Source organism: Gymnoscopelus braueri (assembly GCF_963280865.1).
Source record: "Gymnoscopelus braueri genome assembly, chromosome: 7".
NCBI classification, from domain to species: domain Eukaryota; kingdom Metazoa; phylum Chordata; class Actinopteri; order Myctophiformes; family Myctophidae; genus Gymnoscopelus; species Gymnoscopelus braueri.
The window spans coordinates 25,360,529-25,370,528 of NC_137608.1; positions in this window are offsets into that span (position 1 = coordinate 25,360,529).

Sequence of the window (10,000 nt, forward strand, 5' to 3'; positions counted from 1 at the left end):
AAGACTTCGATGGCCCCATTTTGTCACAAACGATTCAGTGAGGCTTTTCTCTGCTTGATCACTGGTGTACTTTTTTTCTTCTCTAATTTAGCTTTTATTATTTGCTTGAATCTGTTATATTATGCTAATCTCACCTCATGCTGTTAAGCGTTACACGTTGGCACATCATCGGTGCTTCGTTTCAAACTGAACACGTAATATTTGCTATTTTTCGCTGCAGATTGCATGGGGAAGTCATGCTGTTTATATTTTCTAAAGCTATTCAGACCTCAGCTAATCATGTATTTGTTCACAGATGCAGCTCCCTCTACAGGTTTTGGGGGCATTAAAAAGGAAATGGTTTGCTGTCAGCTTGCAACAGGAATTGCACCAAATTTAACATCAAGCTATCTCTACAATATTATCTTAAATGACGTATCCATAACTGCAGCTGAATTTTGGCCATTCCTTTACAATTGATGCTGAATATTGCTTCAGCAATGCAAGGACTTTTTGACCTCTCCATCACATGGATTGTGGTGATTCTGTTGTCATTCTCTGCTTAAATACTCTATCATGCCTTGAGAACAGTTATACATACTATATAGCTGGTGGTGGTTGTTCATGCCAAAGTAATTGTTGGCCTTGATGGCCTCTAGCCATCCATTGCTGACTTAATTTTAACTCACTACAGGCCTTCGACGGCCACTGCTGACAAACTCAGTTTTCATGCTGTCTAAATTATGTTGCATCTCTCTCTCTCTCTCTCTCTCTCTCTCTCTCTCTCTCTCTCTCTCTCTCTCTCTCTCTCTCTCTCTCTAGGACAGGTCATCCTCAGATGCTTCCAGTCATCTGGCCAGCTCGTTGTTACTTTGCCCTCCTGGATCTTTCTTGAGTACATCCACGTATATTATTGTGGGACGGCCTTAATTGTGACCGATGCCTGTGTGTTGGTTCCCACAGCACCAATTTACTGGCTGGCAGCTCTTGATGTCTTTGGCAGTGTCCTGCTAGTCTCATTCTCTACGGCTGCTATTTTCTCGCTCACCCATGGTATTCCCTCATACAGATTTTTGTTGGTAACATGTTGGTAACACTCACCTACTTACCTGCATCTGCTACCTTAAGGTTTAAGTTCATAAGTTTAGACGTACATGTAAAATAACTTGGGAGCCTCTCCATAATATGAGATGTAGGTCTTTGTTCATAATGCACTGTTCCTTCAGCAGTGTATTAATCTGCAGTCTTCATCATTTGGGGATGAAGACATTTTGTTTATTCGTTGTTTTGTTAGATTTGTGTTTGTCTTTTGTCCTTGTAGATGTGTGTTTGAGTGTAGTGTTTTTGTGTGGCTCTCTCCATTGTTCATCCCTCCACCTGACCAGCTATGTCTGCATGCAATTGTCACAAATACACTCTGTCATCATGATTATAATTTTTCTGATTTAAAACATGAATACAGTTAAAGGTTTAAAAATTATCCATTTTAATATCAGAAGTGTTATTCCAAAGATTGACGAGTTGAGAGTCTGGGCAGCTACCTATAAGCCTAATGTTATCACTCTTTCTGAAACTATGTTAAGTAGTATTATATCTGATGAAGAAATCCAGATAAATGACTATGTTTTGTATAGAACAGATAGAGATAGAGCAGGAGGTGGTGTGGCAACATATGTCATTTCTAGTCTGAAGTCAAAACTTATAATTCCCCAAGTTGATTCTGTGAATTTTGAGTTAAGTTTTCATCAAAACAAGCAGTTGATCATAGGCAATTTTTATAGGCCCCCATCGGCTCCTGTGGAAACTATTAGATCTATACTGTCCACAATCAACTCCCTAAATTGTCCCTTGGAATTAATATTTTTAGGGGACTTTAATTGGAACTGGCTTCCTCGTTTCTCTTCAAATGAGAAGAAATTAACATAAACTTAACTCAACTTATCACTGAGCCGACCAGAGTTACTGAAACAACATCAACACTATTAGATTTAATATTTTTTTCACATCCAGATAGGATTGTTAAATCAGGGGTCCTCTCCGATTGTTTTAGTGACCATTCTGGAATATTTTGTGTTTGGAAGATAAGAATTCCCCGTCTTCCTCCAAAATATATAAATATGAGACAGTGTAGAAACATAAATACAGATAATTTTATTCAGGATGTTGTTTCAGTGGACTTGAATAGGTTTCAGTTGATTCCTTTTGTTGAGGATGCGTCGAACTTTTTTTTAGATTAATTTGTGAGAGTTATTGATAAACACGCTCCTTGGAAAACAGTAAGAGTTAAAGGTAGACATTTACCATGGATCAACTCAGATCTCATAGGTCTCTTTAAACGTAGAGATACGGCTTCTAAAATACAGATCTACTAGGGACCCAGTTGACTGGGACTCTTATAAACATTTGAGAAATATTTGTAAGACACAGACTAGAAATGCCAAGGCTAATTTTCATAGGAATGGACTTTCTCAAGATTTCAAAAATCCCAAACAGTTTTGGAATAAGTTGAATAGTATTCTTAATCCAAAGAAAAACTCTGTTCCTCAGATTCGTGTAAATGATGAAGTTGTCCACGACCCTGCTCTTATCTCTGATGTGTTTAATCGTTTTTTTTCCTCTGTTAGTAATTCTTATTCTTTTGATTCTCCTTATTTAAATAATCATGTTAGTAGTCCTATTAATGGTTCATTTTCATTTAGACGAATATTACCTACGGAAATTTCACAAGTTATTTCAGAACTTAAGGTTGGATGTGCCTCTGGTCCAGACGGATTAGAGGCCAAGTTTATTAAATTAGCTTCTCAAGTTCTCATCTTCCCTCTTGCAGATTTATTTAATTTGTCCCTATCAACTTGTCAACTTCCATCAATCTGGAAATGTGCAAAGGTCACTCCACTCTTTAAAGGTGGTGATCCTTTAGAGGTTAATAATTATAGACCTATTTCTATTATCTGTTCAACGGCAAAAATATTTGAGAAGCTAATTTGTAATCAATTATCTAGATATATTAATGATCTCAATATTTTATCCCCATTTCAGTCAGGTTTCCGTTCCAATTTCTCCACTACTACTGCTCTTGTTAAATTTTCGGATGATGTATACTCCGCTCTAGATAAGAGTAAATTATTAGGTTATATTTTTATTGATTTATCTAAGGCTTTTGATTTAGTTGATCATTATCTTCTTTTGGATAAACTTTATGATTTTGGCCTTTCTTGACAGGCATTACTTTGGTTTAGTTCTTACCTTCATAATCGTCGTCAGTGTGTTTCTTTTAACAATGTTAAATCGGATTTCTTGGTGATAGAAAAGGGTGTACCACAAGGATCAATCTTAGGTCCTTTACTTTTTTCCATTTTCATTAATGATCTTCCCAAAATATGTACAAATTGCTCTATACAGTTATATGCTGATGACACAGCTATTTATACATCTGATTGTGATATATCCAAAATTCAAAGCTCCTTGCAAACGGAATTTAATTTGGTTCAAAAATGGCTTTTAAATAATAATCTTATATTAAACAAGCAGAGGTCGTGCAGCATGGTGTTTGGTACTCGGTACTTTCTTAATCGTACATCCTCTGAATTGTCTATTTGTTTTACAGATGGCTCTCCCCTTAAAACAGTGGAAAAATTCAAATACTTAGGCCTTTGGTTAGATTCTGAATTTTCTTTTAAGCCCCATATCGATTCTCTTAGGAGTAAAGTAAATAATGGTCTCAGATTAATGTATAGATCAATAAACTGTTTTACTTTTCAAATAAGAAAACATATTGTTCAGCAGCTTCTACTTCCTATCATTGACTATTGTGACATCATTTATCAGAACACCTCTGAGATACATCTTCATTCGTTAAATGTAGTTTACAATAATATATGTAGATTTGTACTCCGGTGTCCTTACAGTACACATCACTGTGTTCTGTATGATACGTTAAACTGGTTATCTCCTCATGATAGGAGACATTTTCATTGGTTGCTTTTTGTTTTTAAATGTATTTACTTTAATTATCCTTCTTATTTGAAAGAGCTTTTACGTCCGTTCAGTTCAAGATATACCCATTAAGACATACACAACAACCTGTTTTTGAGGTACCTGTCGATATAAACAAAGAAATTGGGAGACGTTCTTTTAAGTTTAAAGCACCTTCTGATTGGAACAATTTATCCACTTTACTTAGATCAATTATTTCATTTTCTGTTTTCAAAATATCTCTGCTTGATTCCCTAAAATCCAACTGTTCTTGCTTTTGATTTCATAATTGATTGTTTTATTATTATTAGATTTTTTCATTTGTATTATTATTATTTTTATTATGGCGTAACAGATGTAGACTGGTCTGGGATGGTGTGAGAGCCCTTATGTGTATGTTTTGTTGTTGTTGTTGTTGAATGTTATGTGATTGTTTTGTATCAATGTTTGTGTGTTGTGCCTGAGGACCCCCTGGAAGACGAGATGCTGCATCTCAAGGGGTTTATCCTCCAATAAAATTTTCAAAAAAAAAAAAAGTTCACTCTTGCTGATGTTAAGTACTGCACGCAACATTCTGGTGTAGCACCCGTCTAGAGACTTCTGCAGGGTTGGTTTCAGGGTCCAGCATTCACTGCCATATAGGAAAACAGACTCTACTGTTGCATAGAAGAAGCTCAGTTTGATTTGTAGGGGGACGTTGGAGTTCCATATACTGGTCATGCCGTTCAGGGCCCTCCATGCTTTACTTTACTTTACTTTATTTGTTTATTTAGACAGGACAGAGCATATTAATGAACGTCACATGAACGTAAATACACCGGATTTAGCAAAGATGCTAATTTTCATCCGCAGTCCTCACACAAAACATAAAAACAGAAAAACAATAACATCAGAAAACAGACAAACGGTGAAATACAATTACATTACATCACATAGCCTAAAAAAACCTAAAATATGATCACAAATGGTTGCAGCTTTGGTTTTCAAGCAACCATCTTTTCACATTGAATTTAAAAGATGGAAATGTAGCACAATCCCTTATATGTAGAGGAAGGCCATTCCATGCTACACAACCCTGTACTGAGAGGACATTTTGACCGAAGGTTGTTTGCCGGTGCGGCACTTCACAATCTCCTCGAGTGGTTGCTCTGGTACTGATTCCTCTTTCAGGCTTCCTTTTAATGAATTCCCTTAGGGGGGGCGGGCACAGACCATGTAAGGTCTTGTATATGATCCCAACCTGTTTGAACTTTTTGAAATTGTCGAAGCTAAAAAATTGAGCCTCCTGAGTATGTTACAATGATGATAAGAGTGAGGCTTCCTGTCAAACACCTTGAGCGCACTTTTGTAGAGCTGTTCGATGGGTTTTAGGATCGTCACGCCTGTGCAAGACCAGTTTGTAAAACAGTACTCAATGTGTGATAGGATCATACAGTGAAGATACGATCTGGCAGCTCCAACTGTCAGGAAGGGTCTAATTTGTTTAAAATTTTGAAGGTTGAATTTAATCGTATTTGTGACTTTCTTCACATGTTTTTTAAAAGTTAGGGTTGAGTCTAGTATGACTCCGAGGTACTTGAACTCTGGGACAAGTTCAAGTTCCTCCCCACCCAGAAACACATTTGAGGACTCCAACACAACTGGTCTTTTGGAGAAGGCCATGCAGACTGTCTTTTTGGCATTCAGGAGCAGACATGAATCTATAAGCCAGTCTTGAATGCTTGTCAGAGCTGAGGTTAAGATTATTGACACCTCTGCATAGCTTTTACCATGGGCAAGTACAACGGCATCATCTGCATACATCTGGACATGTAGATTATTACATACTTCAGGTAGTGCAAGTGCCTTCCTCACTTTAAGATCTTGCTCGGTTGAGTTGACCCATGAGCCCAGGTACTTCAAGTCCTTGACTTCCTTCAGAGCAGTGCCTCCTGTTGTTGTCAGAGTTGGATGTTCCGATAGGACGTTATAGGTGATAACCTCGGTTTTCTTGGCACATAACCGAAGGCCAATCTTGGCACACTCTGACTCCACTCTGTTCAGGAGCTCCTGTGATTGTCCCACGTGGTCGGAGAGCAGGCTGATGTCGTCTGCATAGTCCGGGTCTGTCAGGACTACTGTGGGGTGTCGCCTCAACCTCCTTGGTGTTGGAGTGAAGCCAAGATCCTGCTCTTGTCCACTGATGGCCTTCCTTAGCACGTAGTCCAGGACTATGATGAAGAGGAAGGGGGCTAGGGTGTCCCCTTTGCAGTACCCCAGCCAGGATGTCAAACTCCTCACTGTTGCCATCTGGGGTCACCACCTTGTCCCTTGGTCCTGCGTACATGGTCTCTATTGCCCGTGGTAGGTTGGGAGGAACACCGTAGGCCTTAAAGGAGAATTCCGGACAAATTAAGTGTTATCTTTGATGTCTCGTTACTCACCTACCGATGTGAAAAGTAGCGTTCTTTTTTTTCATATATTCCCCTGTCGTCATTTTTTAAACCCCCTCCGTTGTCATAATGGGAGCGCGTGGCTAAGGGAAATTCGTCTATTATAACCGACGCAAAGTTGTTTTTTTCACTACTAGTATTCATAGTAGAGTCTCATGATAGTCAAACATGCGTTGAAACTATCTGCGAGGCTGCCGTCAATGGCGAACGATTTAACACTGGTTGCTTGTTTCTTCCAGAACCTGGCAACTCGTGTTGCCAGAATCTGGAAACAAGCAACCAGTGGTGATTTTCATCACCATGCCTCTGTGGATTGAGTCAAATGCCTTTTTGAAATCGATGAATCACAGTACAGCAGTCAGGTTGTTGTTTTCACATCATTGTTCTCCTTAGGGCCAAGATCTGGGCTTCCGTAGTTTTGCCCTCTCGAAAGCCATTTTGGTTCTCCCTCAGGTGAGGGTCGATGGCGTGCCGTATCCGGTTCAGTATCATTTGGTTGTAAACCTTTGCAGTGATACATGTCAAGCACTCAAGCTGATGCCTCATATTGCATCATTTGCTTTATTCTACAGTATTCTGCTTAATATCAGGTCTTATCTGCCTCGGTAAGACTTTATTTAGGGGGGTTCTCCCTATTAAAAGCAAATCTTATACGTAAAATCTTCTAAAATTGAATTAAAGGTTACAAATGACAAATCCAAGTTTAAAAAAAAGTAATTAAAAAAAAAAAATAGACTCTAAAAGAGTCTAATTGCCAAAATGTTTCATCTTTTATTCAATAAAACATTTGCTCAAAGCGTATAAGTTCAAAAAGGAAGATCGCTCTCTCACACTTCCATCTTTATTGTTGGGGATGCTCCAAATATATCCTTTACAATCTGCAGTCAGCCAATCAGGCGATTGGGCTCCGTCTTTAAATATCACTGCCTCTGATCCTGTCATTCTCTTTTCAGCAGGCGACGAGCAACCCACCTCCATCCCCAACTCCACCTTGTTAAAGTCTCAATTGTCTAGAGTTGAGAAGGAAGGAGGTTCATCTGCACTGCCACCACCAGCGTCTAGACTCAAGGGGGGGGGGGGGGTCTCCCTATTAAAAGCTAATATTATACTTTAAATGTTAACGGAGTCTAATCGCCAAAATGTTTGATCTTTTATTCAATAAAACATTTTGAACATCAACTTGATCTCTCCTTTATTGAAAATCACGTAATGTGCACGTTATTATGTGATCACAGCTCATTGGTGTTATTTTACTGAATAGGGAGGGGAGGTTCTTATAGGCGTGCCCTACAAGCTAACACCAGCCCTGATCATTTGGTAAGGTATTTGTCCCTATACATGTCTACGTTATGAAGCAACATTTCTTCATATCAGTGAGCAATGGCATTGTGATTTTAGCTGTACCAAATGGATAGCGCACTTCAAACCCTGGCTTATTCATGGATTATTTCCGTCAATCTGATCTCAGCATTTCAGCCTTGACGCTCTTGTCCTCCTCAATGTCTTCCGTGGCGGTCTGACCGATCAGTTGGAAGATGTTATCAGGCGAAAGCCCTTTGGCTCGGCCACTTTCATCACCAGCATGTCCAAAATCAGGATGGTGCCTCTGGAGATCCGAACCTTGGCAACCACTGACTTATCGTGCGTTGGCTTCTCCCAGGGTAACATCATTTTGACACCAGTTCCCAGGGCTTTCTCCACCAGTCAGATGGATCGAAACCGTTCTGCCTGCTCCGTGGGCTCCAGGGAGGCTGAGTGGTCAGTTCCTTTCAACGTCTTGTCCAAGGTCACGTGACACTCGATGACATTTGCACAGAGAGCTACAGTGGCCACTGAGATACTAGTCCCATGGGACTTTCTTGGCTGTCTTCTCCAGATAAGGGAAGTTGTTGGTATCAAGCCCACTTTGAAAAAAGGAAAAAAGGCACGTTGAGCTCATGGAGAAAGTCCACAAACTTGTCATCCATTCCTGAGATTCCAACCTTGTTGGCTGGGGTGACCAAGTCAACCTGTGTCTCTGGCAGCAACCCAGGTACTTATCAGCCCATATTAGCCCAGATGCAGGCCATCAGGGCTGTATTGTTCAGTATGTTTTATGTTAAGCCTGTGCTAAAAGTGCAATCCATTTATAAATGGAATGAAAGATTGGCAAAATATTCACCAGTGAATGAAAGAAGTGAACTCCAAACTGAGACTGTCTCCTGACTTTAAGGTAGCGTTCATGATTATTATTTAATCCTTTGCAGATTTACCTGTGTGTGTGTGTGTGCGTGTACGTGTGTGATTGTGTCTTTCTCTCTCTCACACACACGCACGCACACGCGCGCACACACAGCCACTCTTCTTCTGTCTCATCTCATGTCTGGGAGTCATTACAGTTGGAATCCAGCATTCTGAAATCAGACTCTAATCATTATAGGGAAGAGCAGAGTGAGAAATGGGAGGACAGACAACGGAAAGCAGAGAGGCGTTGAAGGAGGTGTTAATAAAAAGTCATTACATTTACAATCAGAACGTGCTATTGGATGGAAAACACTGCTGACCAGTGGGCTGTGTGTGCATGTGTGTGTGTGTGCGCGTGTGCGTGTGCGTGTGCGTGTGCGTGTGCGTGTGCGTGTGCGTGTGCGTGTGCGTGTGCGTGTGCGTGTGCTTATGTGGGTGCGTGTGCGTGCGTGTGCGCGTGTGTGTGCGTGTCTGAATGAGTGAATAAGCACGAGTGTGTCCTGCTTAATTTATGCTCCATTGTACCAACAGCGTCACGCACCGAATATAGCCAACCTACAAGCTCACAAGAGACTTAAAGTCTTACTGTGTAACATCCATTTCAGTAGTCTTTTGAACAATTTCTGCAGGGTCCTATCGCAGGGTCCTATATCCCATAGACTTTTGTTTAATCATGTAATATTAGTTCAGCGATTCTTTCAGGGCGCTGGCTCTGTGTCGTTTATGATCTTTAGTTGTATTTGACAGTCTGTCAGGAGAAATTTTAATTAATTCTGCGGCGGTACTAAAAAGTAACGTTGGAGAACGTTGGAGAACGTTACTTTTTTGTGATTCACTGTCCCCACTGAAGGTCTTTGACATCAGACTTCAGTGCTCTATTAACTATAAAATAGATAAATAAATGCATTTCTGATGCCTGCATTGGCATGAGTTTCGGGGGCAGACACTAGTTTTTACAGAAGTTGGAAAACACACTTGTGTGGAATGTTTATTGTGAAAAATATAGCAACCACCAGTGAAAGATTATATCAAAAATAACCTTTGCTTAAATGAAAAAGTTATTGAAAAAATGATGACTTTAATGAGACAGAGAGAGAGAGAATATGGGAGAGAGAAAGAGAGAGACAGAGAGAGAGAAAGAGATTATCGACAGCATGGAGGTCCAAGCCATGGAAAGAACAAGGTCCAATTCCTAGAAACATCTGACATGATTCACAGCAGTGGTTCCCAAACATTTTAGCTCGAGATCCAAAAGAGAAATGTGATGTCTCCCCAAACTGGTGAGAATAGCAGATCTACAAGCTCGTAGATCGGATATAATCACTACTTCTTAAACATTTGTTTTTGAATTTATGGAATATCTTAGATTTTTGGCATTTATTTCTGAAATT